This window comes from Lagenorhynchus albirostris, chromosome 3 (assembly GCF_949774975.1).
Source record: "Lagenorhynchus albirostris chromosome 3, mLagAlb1.1, whole genome shotgun sequence".
Classification (NCBI taxonomy): Eukaryota; Metazoa; Chordata; class Mammalia; order Artiodactyla; family Delphinidae; genus Lagenorhynchus; species Lagenorhynchus albirostris.
Window position 1 is genome coordinate 119,920,451 of NC_083097.1, and position 25,601 is coordinate 119,946,051.

The following is a 25,601-nucleotide window of genomic DNA, read 5'->3' on the forward strand; positions in this document are numbered from 1 at the left end:
CAAGAGATGACTGAAAAAGTCAAACAGGAAATCAAAAAATACCTAGAGACAAATGACAGTGAAAACACAATGATCCAAAACCTATGGGATGCAGCAAAAGCAGTTCTAAGAGGGAAGTTTATAGCTATACAAGCCTACCTCAAGAAACAAGAAAAATCTCAAGTAAACAATCTAGACTTACACCTAAAGGAACTAGAGAAAGAAGAACAAACAAAACCCAAAGTTAGCAGAAGGAAAGAAATCATGAAGATCAGAGCAGAAATAAATGAAATAGAAACAAAGAAAGCAATAGCAAATATCAATAAAACTAAAAGCTGGTTCTTTGAGAAGATAAACAAAATTGATAAACCATTAGCCAGACTCATCAAGAAAAAGAGGGAGAGGATTCAAATCATTAAAATTAGAAATGTAAAAGGAGAACTTACAGCAGACATCACAGAAATACAAAGCATCCTAAGAGACTACTACAAGCAACTCTATGCCAATAAAATGGACAACCTGGAAGAAATGGACAAATTCTTAGAAAGGTATAACCTTCCAAGACCGAACCAGGAAGAAATAGAAAATATGAACAGACCAATCACAAGTAATGAAATTGAAACTGTGATTAAAAATCTTCCAGCAAACAAAAGCCCAGGACCAGATGGCTTCACAGGAGAATTCTATCAAACATTTAGAGAAGAGCTAACACCCATCCTTCCCAAACTCTTCCAAAAAGTTGCAGAGGAAGGAACACTCCCAAGCTCATTCTGAGGCCACCATCACCCTGATACCAAAACCAGACAAAGATACTACAAAAAAAAGAAAATTACAGACCAAAATCACTGATGAATATAGATGCAAAAATCCTCAACGAAATACTAGAAAACAGAATCCAACAACACAATAAAAGGATTATACACCACGATCAAGTGGGATTTATCCCAGAGACGTAAGGATTCTTCAATATATGCAAATCAATCAATGTGATACACCATATTAACAAATTGAAGAATAAAAACCATATGATTATCTCAATAGATGCAGAAAAAGCTTTTGACAAAATGCAACACCAATTTTTGATAAAAACTCTCCAGAAAGTGGGCAAAGAGGGAACCTACTTTAACACAATAAAGGCCATATATGACAAACCCACAGCAAACATCACTCTCAATGGTGAAAAACTGAAAGCATTTCCTCTAAGATCAGGAACAAGACAAGGATGTCCACTCTCACCACTATTATTCAACATAGTTTTGGAAGTCCTAGCCACGGCAATCAGAGAAGAAAAAGAAATACAAATTGTAAAAGGAGAAGTAAAACTGTCACTGTTTACAGATGACATGATACTATATACATAGAATCCTAAAGATGCCACCAGAAAACTACTAGAGCTAATCAATTAACTTGGTAAAGGTGCAGGATACAAAATTAATGCACAGAAATCTCTTGCATTCCTATACACTAATGATGAAAAATCTGAAAGAGAAATTAAGGAAACACTCCCAACAAAAAGAATAAAATACCTAGGAATAAACCTACCTATGGAGACAAAAGACCTGTATGCAGAAAACTATAAGACACTGAGGAAAGAAATTAAAGATGATACCAACAGATGGAGAGATATACCATGTTCCCGGATTGGAAGAATCAATATTGTGAAAATTACTATACTACCCAAAGCAATCTACAGATCCAATGCAATCCCTATCAAATTACCAATGGCATTTTTTACAGAACTAGAACCAAAAATCTTAAAAATTTGTATGGAGACACAAAAGACCCCGAATAGCCAAAGCAGTCTTGAGGGAAAAAAATGGAGCTGGAGGAATCAGACTCCCTGACTTCAGACTATACTACAAAGCTACAGTAATCAAGACAATATGGTACTGGCACAAAAACAGAAATATAGACCAATGGAACAGGATAGAAAGCCCGGAGATAAACCCATGCACCTATGGTCAACTAATCTATGACAAAGGGGGCAAGGATATACAATGGAGAAAAGACAGCCTCTTCAATAAGTGGTGCTGGGAAAACTGGACAGCTACATGTAAAAGAATGAAATTAGAACACTCCCTAGCAGCATACACAAAAATAAACTCAAAATGCATTACAGAACTAAATGTAAGACCAGGCACTATAAAACTCTTATAGGAAAACATAGGAAGAACACTCTTTGACATAAATCACAGCAAGATATTTTTTGATCCATCTCCTAGAGTACTGGAAATAAAAACAAAAATAAACAAATGGGACCTAATGAAACTTCAAAGCTTTTGCACAGCAAAGGAAACCATAAACAAGATGGAAAGGGAACCCTCAGAATGGGAGAAAATATTTGCAAACGAATCATTGGACAAAGGATTAATCTTCAAAATATATAAACAGCTCATGCAGCTCAATATTAAAAAACCAAAGAACCCAATCAAAAAATGGGCAGAAGACCTAAATAGACATTTCTCCAAAGAAGACTTACAGATGGCCAAGAAGTACATGAAAAGCTGCTGAACATCACTAATTATTAGAGAGATGCAAATCAAAACTACAATGAGGTATCACCTCATACCAGTCAGAATGGGCATCATCAGAAAATCTACAAACAACAAATGATGAAGAGGGTGTGGAGAAAAGGGAACCCTCTTGCACTGTTGGTGGGAATGTAAATTGATACAGCCACTATGGAGAACAGTATGGAGGTTCCTTAAAAAACTAAAAATAGAACTACCATACGACCCAGCAATCCCACTACTGGGCATATACCAAGAGAAAACCACAATTCAAAAAGACACATGTACCCCAATGTTCATTGCAGCACTATTTATAGTAGCCAGGTCATGGAAGCAACCTAAATGCCCATCGACAGATGAATGGATAAAGAAGAAGTGGTACATATATACAATGGAATATTACTCAGCCATAAAAAGGAATGAAATTGGGTCATTTGTAGAGACGTGGATGCATCTAGAGACTGTCATACAGAGTGAAGTAAGTCAGAAAGAGAAAAAGAAATATCATATATTAATGTATATATGTGTAACCTAGAAAATTGTACAGATGAACTTGTTTGCAGAGCAGAAATTGAGGCACAGAAGTAAAGAAAAAAACGTATGGACACCAAGGGGGGAAAGCAGCTGGGGGGAAGGTGGTGCTGTGATGAATTGGGAGATTGGGATTGACATGTATACACTGAAGTGTATAAAATGGATGACTAATAAGAACCTGCTGTATTAAAAAAAAAAAAAAAACAACCACAGAAGGTAATCAAATTCATGAGAAAATCAGCGAAACTACGAGTCCTTTCTCTTTGTAGCAATGAACTTTGGTCAATTCTCTAGAAAGACATGTTTTTCCTATTTGCTTATTCTTTAATAATTGCTCTTTCCTTCTCTTATCTGTCCCGTCTGGTGAACTCCTACTCACTCTGAAAAGCCCAGCTCCCGTGTTTCCTTCTCTCTGGAGCTGTTTCTAAGATTTCTCTTCTCACTGCCAGGCAGAATAGATACCTGCCTTCTCAGCACTGTGACATGTTGTATTGCAACAGCTTTGTCTTTGTCTTTTTCCCCACTAGACCAGGGGTCAGCAAACTATGATGCATGGGCCAAACCTGATCTGTTGCCTGTTTCTGTACAGTCTGTAAATTGAGAATGGCTTTTATTAATACATGGCCAAGTGATGGAAAGAAAATCATAAGGAGAATATTTCATGACATGTTAAAATGATAACGAGAGTCAATTTGTACTATCTGTGGTTACTTCCATGTTACAATGGCAGAACTGACAGAGACCATATGTTGGGACAGAGACCATATGTAGCCCACAAAGCATAAGATATTTATTACCCAGCCCTTTACTGAAAAAGTTTGCTACCAACTGCTCTGTGGGCAGGGACCATCATGTCACAGTCATGTAGCTGACATGTCCTGTTACCATATGCTGAGCACGATGCTTTACCTTCCTTGATCCAACAACCCTAAGACGGAACTGCTACATCATTTCCATTTTACAGATGAAGCGACTGAGGCACAGAGATGTTGAGAACTTCTCTGAGAGTTATATGAGTAGCAGCTTGTAAATATGGGATTCAAATCTAGGTCTGTCTGCCTCCAGCCGTCAGCAGGCACCCATGTGGTCATCATCACCCAGGCCCTGAGGGCAGTACTTGGCACTGTTTGTGGAATAAATCCGTTACATCTCTCCCTGTTGCCTTCAACTGTATTCCTCTATTTAGAGGAAGGAACTCCAAAACAACTTCCATGAGTTTTTCTGAGTAGAGTGAGCCCATTACTAGTAGACGGGTTAATTAATCTATTAATGGTATGTGTTGAACATATCCCATGGGCCAGGCTCTGTTGCAGGGCTGAGATACAGAAAAGAAGGAGCGTGCTGTCTAGAGAGGAATCCTGGGCCCTGAATATTGGAATAAGGAGGCAGAAAGCTCTTTCTGGACCCTATCCAGCAGGGTAGATGAGTAGCAGATACAAGATTTCATGGAAGCTTCATGGTAAATGTTCTTGTATTGTTTTCATAGGGAAGCCCTCACTGATTTTGTTTAAGTGTTTTCCCCTCATGGGGAAGATTTGGTGATCAGTTTAGATGGCACTGTGCTTGCTACCACAACAGTGAAGGTTTTCTACTTTGCTCACGACTTTGTCTCCCCATGCTTAGGAAGGAAACAGCTGCGTTTTCCATGTCCCTGTCACTACTTGGGTACTTACTGCAACCCTTGGAGTACAGTGATTCCTTTAATGACCACATACAGCCTGAGGGCCAAAGGGAAGGTGGAAGGGAGAGGGCGGGGTGGGGAAGAGTGGGGGCATCCACTAATTAGTTGTGTGACCCTGTCACTTAAAATACTTCCTGTGTTTTATTTTCTTTACTTGGAAAATGAGGATAATAACAGTAATTACCTTGTAGGGTTGTTGTGAGGATTAAATGAGACAAATACAAGGATCTTTTGCACCGTAAGTTCTCAAATATTAACTGCTGCCTTGACCATTACTCCTACCAGTGTTCTAACTACTGCTGTCATAGTATTACTAGGTTCTAGAAATCTAGCCTTGAAAAGAGCAGGCGGAGTCAGGCTAAGGGCATATGCCGAGTGTTGTGAAGTGTGCTGAGCAGTAATGGAATCATTATAACAGTTTCATAGTGTGCTATTTGCTGGAATGTTTTTCCAGACAAAATATTATCTTGAGATCCCTACCTGAAGCCCCTCTGGTGTCCAGTTTAGGGGGTCTGATTGGAAGTCATGTCTTCATTCTTTAAGACCATGGGTCCAAGCTGGCACCTCTAACGCTATGTTGCTTATAGTCCCTCAACACCTCCTCACCAAAGCTCTCGTCCCCAGCTGGTCATAGGCACCGCCCAGCCATGCACCTGCCTCCAAGTTTCATCTTGCTCAGGGCTCTTCCTTCAATGCAGAGCCCTCACCTGTGGGCTCTGTAAACTCCCAATGGGATTTCAATTGTAAACTTTACTGCACGAAGTGTCTGTGGACCAGCAGCATTGGCATTACCTGGGAGCTTGTTTAAAATGCACAATCTAACAACAACAACAAAAAATGCAGCATCTCCAACTGTTATATCTTCATCTTGGATTGATCCCTTGATCATTATGTAGTGTCCTTCTTTGTCTCTTGTAACAGTCTTTATTTTAAAGTCTGTTTCGTAAATATATATGCACCCAACATAGGAGCACCTCAATGTATAAGGCAAATAAATGCTCTATGGCCATACCATTCCACCCTGAATGCACCCGATCTCGTCAATATATGAGGCAAATGCTAACAGCCATAAAAGGAGAAATCAACAGTAACACAATAATAGTGGGTGACTTTAACACCCACTTTCATCAATGGACAGATCACTCAGACAGAAAATCAATAAGGAAACACAGGCCTTAAATGACACATTGGAACGGATGGACTTAATTGATATTTATAGAGAATTCCATCCAAAGGCGGCAGAATACATATTCTTTCAAGTGCACATGGAACATTCTCCAGGATTGATCATATGCTGGTCCACAAAGTGATCATCAGTAAATTTAAGAAAATTGAAACACATCAAGTATCTTTCTGAACGCAATGCTATGAGATTAGAAATCAACTCAAGAAAACAACTGTAAAAAACACAAAGATGTGGAGGCTAAACAATATGCTACTAAACAACCAATGGATCACTGAAGGAATCAAGAGGAAATAACAAAATACCTAGAGACAAATGTAAATGAAAGCATCATGGTCCAAAACCTATGGGACGCAGAAAAAGCAGATCTAAGAGGGAAGTTTATAGCAATACAATCATACCTCAGGAAACAAGAAAAATCCCAAATAAACAACCTAACCTTACACTGAAAGCAGCTGGAGAAATAAGAACAAATGAAACCCAAAAGTTAGTAAAAGGAAAGAAATCATAAAGATCAGAGGCAGAAATAAATGAAATAGAGATGAAGACGACAATAGAAAAGATCGATGAAACTAAAAGCTGGTTCTTTGAAAAGATAAACAAAATTGATAAAACTTTAGCCAGACTCATCAAGAAAAAAAGGGAGAAGGCTCAAATCAATAAAAATGCAGAATCTCCAGCCCCAAGCAGACCTATTGAATCAGAATCCATATTTTAAGATGATTCCTCAGTGATTTACATGTACCTTCATGTGTGAGAAGGACTGTTGCAAGGAATAACTCACTTAAGAAGGCAACATCTATCCTCAGGGAACACGGAATCCACGGTAGGCTCGAGATGTGAGCATAGCAGAAGGCAGGTGATTCCTCCCATCGCTCATCTGACAGCCACACTCATTGCAGTTCAGGTACCACACTTGGCACTGAGGAAACCTCAGGCAGTCCTGGATTCGAATCCGAGTTCTCATGATGCTCACTGTGCATCTGCTCTGAACACTTCCTCCTTCTAAAGATCTCTGCAAAAGCAGGAGACCATTTAACACTCAACATCAGCCTTTCTATAGATTGCTTTTTAGCTTAGTGCTCAAACACACTTTCCCTTGTTGCAATAAACACACAGAAGTAAATAGGACTTGGTCCCCACAACATCTTTGGATTCCCAGGAAGAGCAGAGATGAGTTAACAACATACCCTTCTCAGGTTCTTACCACCTTCATTCTGAAGACAGCAATATCAGTAACAAAACTTCCTCATGCTCTTTGAAGCTTCAACAATTTATGAAGTGCTTTGGGACAGTTCTTTGGGCTCAAACTTAGAGGTGGGCAGGAGGGATTGTTATTACTATGCCAGTTGTACAGTGAGGAAAGGGGCTCAGGGAAGTTATCTGCCAATACATATGATGGACTGATGATGGGCTAGAGCTACACACAGGTATGGACCCCCCGGAGCCCGTCACTGAGCTGTGGCCTCTTTCTTTTCATTGCCTCCACGGGAGAGGCAGACCTCATTTGATTGCACTTCACTTTATTGCCCTCCATCTCATGTTTTTTTTACAAATTGAAGGTTTGGGGCAACCCTACTTCGAGCAAGTCTGTTGGTGTCACTTTTCCAACAGACACTGCTCACTTCATGTCTCTGTCTCATTTTGGTAATTCTTGCAATATTGCAAACTTTTTCACTGTTATTACATTTGTTATGGTGATCTTTGATGTTACTACTATGACTCACTGAAGGCTCAGATGATGGTTCGAATTTTTTAGCAGAGACTTATATTTTAATTAAGGTATGTGCTTTTTGTAGACATACTGCTACCGCATGCTTAATAGACTACAGTATAGTGTAAACGTAACTTTTATATGTACTGGGAAAGCCAAAAAATTGTGACTCGGTTTACTGTGATATTTTCTTTACTGTGGTGGTCTGGAATCAACAATATCTTTGAGGTATGCCGGTACTATACATTGGTACTTTTCTGTATTTAAAGAAAGAGACTTCTAGCCCATCTGCAAGTGGCTTGTGATCACCAGGGCAAGATGGGCCCAGATGTGTCCAGCTCTAAAGCTCAGGCTCTTAGCTATCATGGAATCTCTTTCTGTACATCATCCAGGCAAGGGGACTAGGTACTTCCTCACCTACTTTAGAACTGTAAGGTAAAATTATATATGAAGGCAGAACTTTTAGAAGAGAAAATGCCTAATCAAGAATAAGAAACATCCTGTTCTGTTTCTCATTCCCTCCCCTTTACTAGTAAAAGGAAAAGTTCTACCCTTTCCTGTGTTTCTTTTGTGTTTTACATCTCAACCTGATACACAGGGGGCAACGTGGAGAGAGTTAAGCAAGGGTGATGCCTCAGAGACTGGTCCAGGGTGAGGCTAGTAGCACCAGCAATATACAACACAGATAATACTAATTGTTATTAATAATAATATAGATGCAACGCCTTTTCCTTGAGGGCTTACCATGTACCAGACACTCATTTAAATATTCTATCACACTATGAGGCTGGCATTAATATCCCCATTTCATAGCTGAGAAAACTGAGAATCAGAGAGGTGGAGAACCCTGCCCAAAGCTGCATGGCTGCATTAAGGTGAACACAGATGTGTCTGACTCCACAGCAGAGGCTCACAAGCACCATGTGATGGACATTCAGAGGCTAGTTATGAAGGTGGTTGTGCTTTCAACTGTCTCTTAGATTAGTTAAAATAAGGCAGTCAGACAGGCCTGAAACTTCTGGGTAAATACAGCTGTAGGGTTCTCGAGCTTAAATGATTCAGACCAGTGGTTCTCAAACTTGCCCATGGTTCAGAATCACCTGGAGGCTTGTTAAAATACGTGCCGCTGTCCCCCTCCCTTCTCCCTCCTGGTGAGTTTCTGATTCTGTTGGTCTGGCATGGGGCCTGAGAATCTGCATTTCTAATAAGTTCCCAGGAAGGGCTGTTTAATTTGCAAGACCCAGAGCAAAGTGAAGATACAGGACTCCTTATCCAAAAAGCAGGAAAAAACAGTGCCATTAATTAGAGTACTAAAAGATAAAACTGTTTCCTTTCTTCCATGGTCCCTTTCAACTAGTCATGGTGTTTTTTATTTGCCATTTAATGTTCTAAAGAGAAATTAAAATTATTAGCATGAAGTTTACTGTTCATCTGTAAGTTGCACAATGCCAGTTATAAAGAGTATTGAACTCCTCTGTGGAATCACCGAAATTATACAACTCATCTTTTGTAGCTCATATATATACATATATACATATGCATACATACATATACACACATATATTCCTTTCTAACCAGAAGAGTGGAACTGCTGCACAAAACTGAGTCTACTGTTTTAAATTGCATTTCTTGATATATATGCATTCTACCAACTTTTGCTACTTTTGAATTACTGATGGGTAAGGAAGTTCTGAAAAGATAAGGAACCATGTGTTGCCCTCTCTCCTTCTTTGCGTGTAAGTAGTTGGCTAGTTCACAAGTTAGAGAAGATATGATAGGGTTTCTTGGTGGACTGTTGTTCTTAGAATGCCATTGCTTTTTTTCTGGGTTCAAAGAAAGTTCTGAGTCAAATAGAAAGTGTGACCTCTGTGGGCTGTCAGTGCCCCCTCATCTCCCTAACTTCCCCTAGTTGATTCAGTTGCAGACCTAACATGCTTACCTTATACTTGCTTTGAATCTCAAGGAACTCTCACACATATGCAGTACCCTGGAATTCTGTGCTCATGGGACGCTGTGAATGCTGTCTGTGAATGGGGAAATCTGCTCCTACCAGCACTCTGCTGTCCTCTTTTCCCACTGGACTTTACTTACAAAACAAAGTTAAGAATTTCAAGATGGCAACAGCATCAAACCAAGTATGAGGCCCTTCTTAGTGAGAGGGGCCCTGCCCAGGTGATAATGATGATGCTGGTCTGGGGCCCCCACTTTGAGAACCCCTGATTCAGAAATTTCTATAATGTTCCAGTTCACTCTGAATGTATACACCCAAGATCGGGCACAATTTTGCTTCTCATCCCAACAACAAAGGCTTCCAGAGATTTTCCAAAAGAATCAGATTGCTTCCCAAACAAATGACTCCTACAACATAATGTTTTAATGAGCTAAAGGGCAAGAAAATAAGAAACATCCAAATTAAATCTGTTAAAAAATACATATGGTTTTCCAAAAGTAAAGGCTCGAAGCAAAATTTAAATCATATTTTACTGAACGCAAAAGTTTGGGAAAACACTGCAAGATACTCAGCTGGACTCAGGACGCCTGAAGCATTCCCTATTTCTAGAATTTCATTTTGGCAGGTTAGCTCCTGACCTAAGCTTATTCCACCAAAGGGTATAGGATTTCAATAGTGCAGAGGAGAGGCTATTTTCAGAGTTAACATTTTTCTTATTTGTTATTAATTTTCCCATACTTTTTAAGGTTAATATAATTAGCTCAAGTTATTTCTGTCCTCTTAGCAAGGAAGAGTTTCCCTCTTCCTCACCCCACAATTTATCTTTTTCTTTGCGGGTATGATCCAAGGATAAAATCTGCAAGTTCCAAAGCCAATTCCCTCAATTCTGAAGCGTATCCCTTTCACCTTGACAGGATAATATTTTCACTCCCAGCAAATGTGAACATTTATAACAGATGTACAGAAGCAGATTTTGTTTGGGAATGAGCTCACAGGTGAAGCCGGCTCTACAGAAGTGCAAAGGATCCCCCAAATCCTCACCATTACCGTGTGGATACCTGGGTACACACACAGCTTTCTGACCCTGTCGTTTGGTCCAGCGAAGGACTGAAAATATCTAGTCAGGGGTTTTCACTTTTTTAAGCTTATGGGTGTGAACCATTAGCAAATTTAGGCTTGATCAAGTGGCTTCCTCTTTTCTGGGAAAATTGTTTTCCCTCTTCTCTTTCTGTGTTTTTGGCTTTTGTTCGAATTTGCTAGCATGCTGCTTTCGTCTGTTTTCCTACACAGTTCTTTCAACTCTTAGGGCCCCAGGAAAAGAAGAAGAATAGAAAAGATGGCTTCTCAGTGTGATCTTGAATAAAGAGCATGACTTGCATTACGATGGGGCTTTTACACATCAGAGATTTGGAGCTGACCTGAACTAAGAAGCACAAGCAGCTTTGTCACTAAATTTGTGTGACCCTGCATAAATGGCACCATCTCCAGGCTTCAGTCTTATTATGAATAACATAGGACCACTTATCCTAGAACAAATGTTCTTGAACACCGAATATGTGTTAGAATACAGATTCCAGGCTCTACCTTCAGGGTTTGATCAAGTAGCTCTGCCAGAGACACTTCCTGTTCACTGAAGAGGCAAGGGCTGTTTGGCAAGGCCAAGAGCAGAAGTGGCATGCATTTGCCAAAGCGTTTCAGAGCTGGTGCATGACCATCTAAGTGCCCTTTTCCCTTTTCCAGATGACCCTGCAAGCCATGTGTTCCAGTGGTAAACCTCCAAGATGGAAACAGCCTGGAGCCCTGAATCATTGCTTGGAAGGGAGTCACTAGACCCATGGTAGACTCTGAGTAAAAAATAAACTTTTATACGTTGTGTGACAGGTATTTGGAGGTGGGTGTGTTTCTGCAGCATAAACTAACTTAAGACAAACGCAGAACTTGACACCAAAGGTGGAGTGCTGCTTTAGCAAGCCCTAAAATGTACAGCATTCACTCAGCAGTCAGGTGACAGGCAGTGAAGAAACTGATAACAAAGATTAGAAATGTGGAGACTGTTATTCAGTGACGAGGAAATTTTGTTAAAACTGTCATCTGTGATAACTTGGGAGGGAGACCACGTGAGTGCTGAGCTGGAGGCTGTAGGGGGAAGAGTTTTAGAAAACAGAACATCAATAGTGTATATTGGCCACCACTGGCTGCAGTCAGCACATGCTATAAAGAAGAGAAAGAAAAAAGAAAGGCATGCTCTAGAAAGAATTAGCAGAAATGGAAGGCAACAGAGCCCAGAAATGTGATGCCTTTAAAGATTGGAAAACCCACTGCAACTGGACCATGAACTGTGGGAAATAAGATATAAAAAGGCTGTGAATAACAAATGTCCAGAAACACACATGATCCAAATGACTCAGGGCAAAGATCAGATTTCATGTGTGGCTGTTCAGTTGGAAGGAACCAACAAAGAAATGAGGCAGTTTTGAAAGCCATGTCTCAAACAAGATGTGGATGGGGTTCCTGGCACATGGAACTGATTGCAAGCAAATGTACTGGAAGTCTTCTGAATCTTTGAGAAAGCTGTATTTGTCTAAAAATCAAGAGACTTAAAATGACCCTTAGCTCTCAAACTCCCTTGATTAGAAAGCCCTTAAGGAGGGCATATGCCACAATATCCATTTTATATGGAGCAAAGGAAAATCAGGGGAGATTAAGAACTTCCCAGATGGTGGAGCCAGGTGCTGCAGAAAGTAACAGACCGGGGACTTGCCCTCTCCTCCCAGAGAACAGAATCAGGGTCTCATTGAGGAACCTCCCCCCACATTTGGGTAGGTAGCCACCATAGCCATTGTCCAGGGACATCTCAGAGTGCAACAAACCAGTGACTGTGGTGCATCTCCCTTTTCCAAATGGGAGCATCAATTGCATTTACGAGGTCCCTGTTCCATCATTCTCCATTGGGGTTACCTGTTGGAGAGTGGCAGATAACTTGCCTTTTTAATTCATAGTTCTCTAGCCCAAAAGGAGTCACATCTGAACCAGGTAATGACTATTGGCCACCACCCAGAAATCCTAGATTTTGAGCTCGGTGCCTCTATTGGATGGGACTTTGGGTTGTCTTTCTTAGGGAGGGATTCAATATGTTCTCTGTGTAGGAAAAAGGGGCAAAGGATGGAAAGTGCCAGAGACATTTACTGCCCACTCTATGGACTTGTGTTTCCTTGTATGTTCCAGTACCTTGCAGCAGCGTGGGTCCCCGTACTTAGTCATGGCAATGGGCTACCAAACCGAAGTGCAGTAGAGTGGTATGGATTCTCCATGCCCTTTTGTTGAGATAATAGAACCAGAAAATATCAGAGGACTGGATCCTGGGTCACTACTTGGAAAAGAGTATTGGGGAAAACCATCAAACCTGCAGCAAACTTTAAGTGAGGGGGAAATAAATCTTGGTTTTGTCTAGTCACTGAGATTTGGAGGTTAACCTAGCCTCCAAATCCTCAAAGACAGGAAACACTGTCTTTGAGGATTGCCGTTAGCTAAATTGTCGAAAAGGGCCTTAGAAGAGAGGAATAAAACTAAAATTTATTTTAATCATGGTTTCCAATAAATGAGTACATGCATTCTTAGAATACTCAGAACACTTCCTGCTTTAATGCATGATGATTGTATTGTCGTTTTTTTCTTTTTTAAAATTTTTATTGGAGTATAGTTGCTTTATAACACTGTGTTAGTTTATACCGTATAGCAAAGTGGATTGCATTGTAGTTTAAGTGGAAACTGGATCTACTGCTCATGCTACTGGTGTAAACTACAGACCTGTCAAGCGAGCCAAACAGCAACATAATAAGCACTGGGGACAACACACAATGCATACCTCCTGGGCCATGTTTCCAGGGTGCAAAGTCTCAGCTCTCTTCCAGACTGAACAGGCCCAGGGAGTTCACATCTCTCCACTGCCTCCCAGCCAAATTCACGCTCTGAGAGAGGCCAGTCCTCTTTGTGAGCAGAAAGAGTTACTCTTACTCCTTGTCCCCTAATACCCACTCTTGCCGATTTGGAACCCACATACCCTCTGAAATGGGTGAAATTGTACCTTATCCAAGAACCCTTCTGAGATTTATTCCAGCTGGTTCTGATGGATCTCCTTACTTCTGGGTCTATTCCATCCATTGTTAAATATCATTCTTTTTGCATCTCTTTCCTTAAGCTTAGCAGCTGAGAACTTAGGTTTGATTATTGCACTACTATATACTCACTGAGAAATGTCTGATGAGCTCTTTCTCTCTCCCCTCCCCCACCCCCTCCTGTTCACTCATCTGTGAGGGGACAATAACAGCGCCTGCACTGGAGGGTCACCACGAGATTTACACGAGACTGTGCACATTAGCACAATGCATGACATACCATAAGTGGTTAATTAAATTTGGCTATTCACATCAGACTGTATTATTCTCAATCTAATCTTGCATTTTAGCCTTTTTCTGCCATGCTCCAAACTTCGGAGACTAGTAGGTGCCCAACATGTAGTCACTGCCAGACCTCCTGCCTCTCTGGGATATAAAGGAAGGCTTTCCCAAACACTTTAAACCATCCCATAACCAAGTTCACTTACACTATACTTGAACAAATCTTTTTCTTTTTTTTAAAACTTAAAGTAAACCTTAAATTATGAGTTTGGGATTAGCATATACACGCTACTACATATAAAATAGTCGCATGGTGCATGGAACTGTACTCAGTATTCTGTAATAACCTATATGGGAAAAAGAATCTGAAAGAGAATGGATATATGTATATGTATAACTGAATCACTTTGCCGTACACCTGAAACCAACACAACATTGTAAATCAACTATACTCCAATATAAAATAAAAATAAAATTAAAAAAAAGTAAAGTAAACCTTGACACTGAGCTTGGTGGTAGTTGTAGGCCAACAAGTTAGAAGAGCCTTTTTGGTAAGTGGGGGGGAAAATGGAACCTTGAAGAGTACATTCTACCCATCAGAACTGTTGAGAAACTAGCTTGAAAAACAGCCAGCTTACCCTGGGTTTAGAGTTGTGAGTGGGGGAGGGGGGGAAGGATTCTATCTTGGGTTTACATAAGAGTTGTGTATTTCTCCACTCAACCTGCATTTTGTGTCTAAATTAGAGGCATTTCCGTGAAGGGGAGGACCTTCCATGTTAATTACCCTAACCATCTACCCAGGATGAGGTCTATTTCATTAATTTTGTCAACACTTTGATAGGGTACCCACTCTTTCACGAATTATTTCTACCTGTTAGAAAAATGTATTGAGCTTAAACATGCCTCCCTATAACTCATACCCATTAGCCAAGTCCTGTACCTGTCTCAGCTCCAGTGTCTACATTAATGAAATTCGAATCTGTCCTTGCTAAGGGGAAGGGCAGTCATGAGGAAAGACTACCTTCAGGAAGGGAGCAGTCAGTCCCTACCTGAGCCCTTTCCGAAGCTGTGTCCTGATTATTCAAACAGTCCAGCAGTCAAGACAGAATTTCCCAATAGCTCATCTCGGATTCAGGCATTAAAGAAATGTTGCTTAAAATTCTTCCTTTCCTCTATCCTCCTCCCTTGCCCACTGCTGCTGCTTTGGTAACTTGCTCTCCCAAAAAGAAGACAGAAAGATAAACAGACAGACAAATGAACTCTTCTTGGAGGTGCTAAAGTGCGTATATCAACAAATAAGCAAAGTAAAAGTTTATTTAAAATGGTGTCCATAATTAGAAATTATGATGTGACTCTATTTATGCACAAGTGTAAGAATTACTGAAAGGGTGGCCCATGAATAAGAAAAAATAAAACAGAAATAATACCACTCATTCCTCAATCCTAGCCTGAGCATCTTTTCAACTTTCTTCCACTTCTGAATACAAAAGCCCTAAAAATCAGGGAGGGAAGCTCTCTGAAGTTTATCAAGGATGGAGAGAAAATGAGTGGGCAGAACAAGACTCCTTTAGAGTGGGCTGGGGAAGAGTGGGAACACAATTTATCCATCACATGCAGCACTTAAGAAGAGCGCCATAATCACACTGATGTGACCGCAGCCCTAGGGAGTCTGTGGCGGACATCTGATTCTGTTTCTCAGTTGAACACACTGAGGCAGATGAATATTTCATTCATTCATCCAAATATTTTCGAGTGCCTTTTATGTGCAAGGCACTGTTTCTGTAAGTTAGTCACCAATTACATGGCAGTTCTTCAGATGGTTAATAACACCTTTATCTCTACTGTAAAGATGAGCAGTATAGTCCTACAGGTGTTCAGTACTGTATTAGACATTCTAAGTTTCAAATATATCTGTATCTCTGTATCTCTTCATCTATCTATCTATCTATGTATCTATCTATCTATCTATCTATCTATGTATCTATCCATCCATCCATCCATCCATCCATCCATCCATCCATCATGACTGGAGGCAATTCAAGACAAAAAGCTTAAGAAACAGAAGCTGGGCCCTGGGGAGTGGTAGATGGATCTGTCATTTCAACAAGAAATAATTAAAAGTGTTTTAAGAATTCTGTTAAGTCTCTATAAAACATAACACAAACCTAGAGCTAAACTCTCTGAACCTGCACCAAATGTCCAATTTGTTGGACGGTCACTCTGCTGGGGATTCATATCTATATATCTTTTATTTTCTTCCTAATCAGCACCTAGCACAATGTCAAACACATAGCACACTCTTAATTCTATAGAACTCAGAGCTGTAGGTGGCTTTGGAGACCAACAGAGACCAATCCCTGAATTTTTGTAGGTGAGGCAACAGGAACTTGCCTGGACCATTAGAACAGCTTCCTAACTGTTAAGCCTCTCACTCCCCCAAAGTCTACATAGACATTACCTCTCTCTTAGCTTGGCCAATGGCTGCCTATCTGTCAAGTTCCAGCTGGGTGGCCTCATGTCACCCAATTCCCACTCAACCTCCAAACAAAATTAGCTCTCCCTTCTAATTCTCAAAGCATTTCTTCACCCTCTTCTACAGCTTTCCACTACTTACAATTAAACTTTAATTTCTGTGACTCACTGGAACACATCTATCTCCTAACCAGGCTGCGAGTGCCATGACAGCAAGGACTAGTTAATTCGTCACCGTATTCCCAGCGCCTAGTACGGTTCTGGCACATCAGAGCCCAACGAGTATTTGCTGAATAAATAAACGGTTGGAAGGCCATGCACCAGAGCTCTTTTTTGAAGTCACAAATCTGATTGTCTTTCTCCTGCCTAAATTCCTTCTTGAGTTCCCCAGTTTTTAACAGTGAAGAAAAAATGTCTTAGCATGCCTGAAAAGAGCCATCACAATTTAAAGAGCTTTTCTCTAAGCTGCTCAGGTCCTTTCAGACCCCCAAGTCTTTGCATACCCTGTTCCCTCTAAGGAATGCCCTGCCTGCAGTTCCCGAACAAGTGGTAAGCACCCACTCATCCTTCCCCTTGTTGGTAAGGTCCAGACTCCCAAAGGGAGGGCTGGTCAGTTGGTTCTTGTTGCTCCCATAGCACTTTTTCTGTTTTCCTATAGGAACAGAAGGGTGACATGGAAAGGGCATGCTTTCTTTCCTCAAACCTGTCCCTGGATTCCCTCTACTGCCCCTAAGGCTGTTGTGAATGATGAAAGGACAGAGGCAACACGCAGCCAGTGGTCCTTCCACCACTTGCCATTGTTTCTCCCACATCTCTGTCTCCTGTTACTTTCCTGGGCTTTCTCCTCATCTCCCTCTGGCTTTGCCAGGGTCCTCATTTTTAAATTTCACTCCTGGGACTTCCCTGGTGGTGCAGTGGTTAGGAATCCATCTGCCAATGCAGGGGACACAGGTTTGATCCCTGGTCCGGGAAGATCCCACATGCCGCGGAGGAACTGGGCCCGTGCGCCACACTACAGAGCCTGCGCTCTAGAGCCCGTGTGCCACAACTACTGAGCCCATGTGCCACAACTACTGAAGCCTGCGTGCCTAGAGCCTGTGCTCCACAACAAGAGAATCCACCGCAATGAGAAGCCCACGCACCGCGTTGAAGAGTAGCCCACGCACCGCATTGAAGAGTAGCCCTCACTCGCCACAACTAGAGAAAGCCCGCGCACAGCAACGAAGACCCAACACAGCCAAAAATAAGTAAGTAAGTAAATAAATAAATAAATAGATTTCACTCCTGTTATGTCAGGTGTGATGCTTTAGCTCCTCTTTTATTTCTTTGGAAATATGACCCCTGAGAAAGGGGGCAGGGGTTCCCATATCATACCCAAGGAATCCTAGCAAGGTATTTTCCAGAATGAAAAGCTCCCTCTTCTGAGGGAGATTCTGCCATTCCCTTCCCATGCAAAAAGAGGGCAGTCAAGTTTCTGGCTTTATATTGTAACTTTTCCTTCCTCCTGCAGGTAACTTAGAACCTAAGCAAAAACAAGGATCTTTTATAAAGCCACTTCACTTGGACATCTCAAATTCTCAGTGGGCTTTGTAACAGTGGCCACCCATTTCTCTGTCGGGGGCCCTTTTGAAGCTGACTCTATGAACTCCACGAAGCTCTATGAAGAAAGGCCCTGTCAGGGAGGGGCTGTGCTTAGAAATGGCTCTGTAGGGTTTAAATTCCAATTCCTCCTTCTGTGTTCAGACCAACTGCTCTTCAAGTGTTCAGTAAAGATGATTGTTTTATGACGCCCGTACTTGACAACATAGAAAGAAAACAAGCCCCACTAAGACAAGGCAGCCAGACCTGATGCTACTCCCCTTTCACCTCCCTTGCGTGGTCTCCTCCATGTGTGGAGAGGCCAGAAGCTCAATCAATTTTGTTCCTTAGAGAATAGGGTTTCCCATTTCCCCAACTGTTTATAGGCAAAAGTGAGACACAGGACTGAAGATCTCAGAGATTTGTTTCCTCCCAATCACCCCTCCAACCCCCAAAGCAGACAACTGGACTACGGCCTCTTTTCATCATCTCCATCCTTTTGTTTGTTAAGTCCAAAGGACATGAAGAAAAAGGAAGAGAGAATAGGAACAGAGAATAAGCATAGATAGATGTAATTCAGATAAATCCTACTAAACAAACAAAACCCAGATTTTAATTGACTCAATTACATTTAAATCTGGTGCTTTTTTACTGAAACAAAATCATTCAGAAAATATGACATGACATTTAGTAAAACTCCTGAACACACTGAAGGCATTAAAAAAAAAAAAACAGATACATTTATGTATCACTCAGCATATTTGAAAAAACTTTTCAGTACCAATAAGGGACACTCTCACATTACTTGTGAAAAGAAGGCAGGAAGGGTATTTTCTCGGAGTCTGAGATTATATGATAAATCAAATAAAAGATCCTCTCTGCAGCAATTGGGGTTATGGAAAAAATGGTCAAGAGATTCTAGAGGGTTGTTGTTTTTTTAAACTAGTCTATCTTCAATTCAACCCAGAAAAATAAACGAGGGTAAAGCAAGTCAGTGGAAGAAGATAAAAAGGATGCTTCTTTTTCCTTTGAAACGAATTAAATTTAACTGCAGTCATCAGAATTTGAATATGCAAAATACGAAATTAGTCGATACTATAAACTCCAAGTACCAGTTTGAATCTATAAGAGAAACAGTGAAACACACTCTTTGTACTTTTAGATTAATATACCAACTTTGATCTGCATAAACAATAAACGTTTATGGTGCACTTGCACACATAATTTCTCAAATATTATCATACAAAATCTCACTTTTTTTGTGGCTGACAAATCAGCCTTCATGCAAAGAGTCTTTGGGACAGGCAAAAGAAAGAAACGAAGAAACAAAAACCATAGGATCAGGAGGGGCTCAGATCACAATGGACTCTCATTGCCCAATTAAAGTCACGGGCAAAGTGTATAGAAGACATACTTAGCTATGAAGACCAAGTGTCCACTGCTATTATAGTCATCCATGATTAGCTAGCTGGTACAAGTCAGGCTCACTTGGTTATAGATAGATAAATGACATGTATCTTTCAACATTCTACATATGACACAGAGATCTATGAGAAATCAATTCCTCAAACATTTAGCATGAAAGAAAGTGACCAACAACTCTAGTTATATCTGTATTACTCTCACACACATTCTACCCACCCCCAACCAAATTAAATTTTGATTTCTCCCCTCAACATGAACTCTACCTAAAATTCCAACCTACTGAAAGCCTCAGGTAGTCACCATCCTGACTAAAGAGAAGTTCTCTCTGTATACACAAATCGTGACAGTTGAAGTCCACTGTGGATCTCTGCTAATGGATCCCCAATTTAGACCCTGGGCAACTGCAGCCAGGCCTTGTTTAACAAGGGGCCCTCGGCTCTGGAATCCCTTGTCTGTCTAGGTCAATCAAAGCTCCACTTGCCAACATTCTGGGCTTCACGCCAACCTTGTATTTTTAGACTAATCAAGTGGCAATCTGGGGCTAGAGTTTTGATAATGTGATTTTTTTTTTCTTAAAGAATTGTTTCATTCAGAGCTGGTACTATGTGTTTTCAATCATTTGAATTCATCTATTTTATCAACATAAACCATTTGTTTAATGGATTTCTTGAATTTTAAAATTATGTTCACTGCAACACTCCTGGGCATAAGTACAGAAAATGAACACATCAATTATAATAAAACATTCAAGGACTGAAACAAATTAGGAGAAAAGACAGTAACACATGGGACTCAACATCTACCATACTTGTATATGCATAGAGTGCCTATTTTCTGTCTAAAATGCATCTCCATACCTTCTACTACCCGCCTGTTGGGCTGTGGCTCTGCTGATGACATTCTGGTGAGATCAGAAAAGGAAATGATGGTGTGTGGTCATCTACCCACGTTGCTCTCCTCCCAGCCCTGTGCCATGCTCTGAAATGCCCGTAGCTCACCTCTGAGAACATTTGTAGTTTCATGCCACAGAGGAGACACACATTAATTATAGGTTGGAAAGGGGGTCCTGGAATGCTGTGGTGGCACATTCCATCTCAATAGAGAGGATCTGAGTGCATGTGCTTGGAGTGCTTATCCTCATGCATGCCCTGACTCTCGACTGCTCCCTTTCTCCATGTTGTGATTTTGTTTTCTTTACTCTTGCTATTATATTTGATTTACACCACTCTAAGATCGGAAAATCACAGTGAGAGAAAACAGTGATAGAACGTTGTGTGGAAAGAAAGATAGTTAATGAAGAAATTTTAAAATATGTATTTTGTGTGTTGGAGTCTTAATTGTAATCCAATTTCATGAAGCTAGGATCAAGCTACTTGATCCACGACTGGACCAGTCAGGTGAATTATCTGGGAAGTCTTGCTTTGGATACAAATGGTAAGTATTTCCCTCTTTCCTTATATCCCTTACTTTCCAGTTTGCTGTTTGATCTTGGATATTGCTCTCTGCTATTTCACTCTGTCAAAAGCCTTCAAAACAAAATAGGTTCACTTTAAACATCCTGTATATAAAATAGGTTCACTTTAAACATCCTGTATATAAAATAGATAACCAACAAGGACCCACTGTATAGCACAAGGAACTATACTCAATATCTTGTAATGGACTATAATGGAAAGGAATCTGAAAAAGTATATGTATATGTATGTATGTATAACGGAATCACTTTCCTGTACATCTAAGTGCCATGAATCCTCTATGTAAAACAGAGACAGGAGATCTGTAAATAATTTTTAATATGGATAGAAATGCAAATTTTATTTGTGTTCCATCATCACATTTGTAGTGGACAGAATGACCCATATGCAGATTGGTAATACAGCTTCAAACTTGTTTATGCAAATGCTTCAGTCAAGAATAATCAACATACCCCTGTATAAAAACATTTACAAAAAATGGATTAGAGATGATTAAAGATTGAAATGGTAAAATGTGAAGCAAGGTGAAAATACATAAAGAAGAACAGAAGTATAAAGTACTATGCAAAAGCACCATTGCAGAACTGTAAATTTGACCTCTTACCACTTGTTCTCACAACATTAACAATACTGCAACATCTCACATTTTTCAATATGGCTCTTAAAACTTGTGTTCGTGATGTGCTGATGAGATGTTAAAGGCTCTAATTCATTACAGAGGATGTAGTCAAGGCTAATATGAGCAGAGCTTCCCTAGCAACCAAGCATCAGATTTTATCCCAGTATAAGAAGACCAGTCAATTTTCTACTCCACTGATGTTTGCTATTACAACAATGAAGTAGAGCATGTTTTCTCTGTAACCAGATGACTAATTTGGCTATTGGCTTTCTGTTTCAATTTCATCTTTTATTTAAATTAGTTGAAAATACACTTTCTGTATTCTTCTTCTACACATTCAGGGTCAGATATAAACGTAGTTTATTCCATTTGGCTCCAACATTAATTTGATAAGGGATTTCTATCTTGTCATTTTTTCTCCCTACTTCTACAGGCTCATTATTACAGGTAAGATGATCAACTGGGATTCACAGCCTACAATGCTGCCCAGTCCAAAGGGAAATTGTGGATATACCTCAAAACTTGCATTTGAATGTGAAACCACATAGATGGACTAAAGCTGAGAAATCTTGAGAGAAAAAAGTCATTTCTTATTGTGCGGGTCCCTTTCTCTTGAAGCCAGATGCTACATTTTAGAGACAGAATTCTCTCATGCCAGTTCACTTTGTGGTAGATGAGATAATGGAGAACTTCAAAACGCTTATGCAGATGACATTTTGATTATATGGACTTGAACAGAGTTTTCTGAACATTGGCCTTGTTACTCCCATTAGTTGATGGCTCTTTGAGAACAGAAGCCATATCTTATACTTCTTTGTATGGTAACTAGCGAAGCGCCCTGCACAAAATAGATGCACAAGAAATGTCTCTGCTAAATAAAGCATCCAGAGAGGTATAGATGAGAGAAAGGTAGGAGATTAGAGGTTCCAAGGACGTATCTCTAAATAGGTACTTACATGTGTTGTGTGCTTTATTTTTGTCCCTCTCTGAACCCAAACGGCCATTTACTTGAGTCTACTGGGATGTAACCATTCCCGTTTCTTAGCGTAACAGCCCTGCCTTTGAAGTCACTAAAGTGCTAAGTAGGAACGGTCAAGAGGATTCATCCCATAGATCAATCAGTTCTGTTGAATTGCTGGTGATCCCTTAGACTAGTGTATAGGGAAGGGAATTCATACTATACCTGGGCTCAGTGGAAAAACCATATAAGATGGCCATCTCTGGATCTGACAGTTAAGACAGCCTTCTCTGCCTAGTAGCATGATCCTTCTCCCAGATTCAGCCCTCATTCATCTTTCAAAGCCCATATCAAATTCTACTTCTTCTAAGAGGGATTTTCAGATCTCCAGCCTTCAGCTGGAATTAGTCACCCTTCCACCCCTGCTCACATAGCACATTATTCTGGCTTTTACTCTTGTATTTGTCACTGTCTCATCTATCTATGCATCTCTTTACTTACCTACTGACCTACCTAGTTAGTCATTTATGTCAATTTCACTAAAGCAGTTGCTCTTGGAGGACAGGGACAATCTTTTTCACTTGTCTGACTCCATATGCCCAGTATGGGCGGGCTTTACTTATAAGACATGCTCCATAAATGATGATGAAGGAAAGTGAACAGTAGACTAATGGACAAAAGGCCACCCAACAGATCACTGTAGGGATTAAGGGACTGATGGTATGTAAGCGGGGTAGAACCTCAGTCACTGCAGAGTGATTCAGACCTACGGCTGTGGAGGCAAGCGTATGGGATACCATAGCCCGTGTCAACGGCACAAGATCATTCTTGACTTTTTGCCAGTTCAGGAGGAGATTAATAGCAAACTGAGTCATCCAGTGCTATAAACGTCACTCTACCTCGTGCTCTGTCACCAAGAGGGGATGACCTCAACCGTCATTGAGAAAACAAAACAAGGAAAGCAGACATCATAAAAAGGGCAATGCTCTGCAATTCACAGCCTGTGACTTGGCCGAGTTACTTCATATCTATAAGCCTTAATTTCTTCTTCCCATAAAAACAGAGATAACGGTGTCTATATTCTGGAATTAAGTGAGATAATATATGCAAAGAGCTTAGCATGGTAAGCTCAAATAACATTCACATAATAATGAAGATGATTGGATCCACTATTTTCTTTTACCTTCTTTGCCATTTCATTTCCACTCTTGCGATTTTGTTTTACTGTGTATGAGTGAAAAACTGTATACTGGTGGAAAACAATATGGCCTGAGTTGTTTTTTTTTTAACTGTCTAAAGCTAAAACAATTTTCTTTTTAACATCATGGAGTATCACTGAAATAAAAACTGATGTCATGTGACTTATTTAGTTTTCCCAAAAGGACATGTTTACTGGTCTACACATAGCTAGAGCAGCTGGCCTTATTGTTATGAATCACGAATCCTTCAATTCATTGATGCGTGAGTCAGTAAAGTTGGGATAAATGCCTTTAATGTACGTTCCACAGGACCCCCAGACTTCTATGTTCCTTCCCACTCCCTAACTTAATCCTAAAATGTTAGGCATCTAGACAATAGCATAAACCAAAAACTCATTCTTTAGGACCCTTCCCAATCATTTTCACGTGTGAATATCTTTGTAGATAGAGCAGCCATCTCTGTCTACAACAAAGAAGTCCCAAAGGTTAAGTAACATAACCATAGCAACCAAGCTAATCAATGGTCAAGTCAGTACAAAGAATCATTCCAGTTGCTCCAGAGATGAAGGAGATAGCTATTTTCCTCGGAGAGGCACAGGCCTAGCTGTGGTCACCTAGCTGGACTGATACCCACATAGTGGTAATGAGCAGCCTATGGAAAAATAATAAATTGAATACTAAAATCCCAGGCACAGTGCCAAGCACTTTACGTGAATTATCTCTAATCCTCATAACAAATGGATAAGGTGGACTCTTATTATCTCCACTTTCTAGATTCGGAAATAGGCTAAGAGATATTAAACAATTTGTCCAAGGTCACCCAAACAACAAGTGGTAGAAGATAAGGCTCAAATGCAGGTCTTCCTGACTCCCAAGTCCAAACTCATAACCAATATGTACACCACTTCTTTAAGCCACTTAACACTGACTATGTCTATTCTATGACTAGATTTTATAGTGACTTTGACCCAGCTTTTCAGAGAAATGGGAGTGGGGTGGGGTGGGATGGGGGAGTCAGGGAGGACGGAAGAATGGCTTGTCCACTCAGCCATTGTTTGCCTTCCATGTTTATTCATTTCTACTACATAGTCAGGTACCATGCTAGATGCTCGGTCACAGCTGTGAAGATAAATAACCTTCTGGCTCTTATGAGGCCGAGTGCCCCAGGAATCCTGCATCTACTTCTCCCAGCAAACCGAATGTATATGAACACCTGAGAAGATGTGAGTACCATGCTGTAACATCACCTACAGCTTTGTATAGGCAAGCTGATATGAGAGAAGAACTGTCTGACGCCTGGAAACACCTAAGAGAATGTTCATGAGAAGACACGACTGTTTCTCTTAAAGCCAGTTCTGAAGCCCGTGTTCTGACTTAGGGTAGGTATGATGTACCATATATTCCCCTTGATGTGAAGTGGATCATATTACAGCCCTGAAGTTATGTGTTACCATAGTGAAGCAGCAGGCATAACATTGCTGTTGGCTGATGACTGTTCCTAATAACAGATGGGCTGTCTCCATGCAGGGTTCTGAATGCATAGCAGGACACAGCTAGGGGTCTCCTTGTTTTCTGTGACCAAGGGTGGAGCTAGCCCCAAGGCAGCTCCCTAGAGCTCGTCTAATGAATCTCCAAGCTGCCCTGAAATTAGTCCTACCCTCTTCCTATCCATGCCAGGGCTGGCTTCCCTGATAGCCAACTCTGTCAGTCATTAAGAGCTTCAGGACAGGAAAGAATGGGCCACCTATAGATCCCCCAAATGTGTTCAGCAATCATGCCTCACTGCATCATCTGGCACCAAAGAGCAATTTTGCAAATATTTCTCCTCATCATCTCTTTCCATCAAACTAAAATGGCAGATTAAAAAAAGAAAAAGCCCCAAGTAAAGGATAAAAAGTTTCATAATGGGATTTGAAAGCCTGGGCA

General features: G+C 40.6%; 1 long non-coding RNA gene across 1 annotated transcript in view; it reads left to right on the forward strand.

Annotated features, from left to right (window-relative positions):
• LOC132518507 (uncharacterized) overlaps positions 1 to 11,399 on the forward strand; it is a 43,142-nt gene extending 31,743 nt beyond the window's left edge. Inside the window, exon 5 of the long non-coding RNA XR_009539903.1 lies at positions 11,293 to 11,399. This is a non-coding gene — a long non-coding RNA (uncharacterized LOC132518507). The remainder of the gene's footprint in view (positions 1 to 11,292) is intronic.
• The last annotated feature ends 14,202 nt before the right edge of the window (positions 11,400 to 25,601 follow it).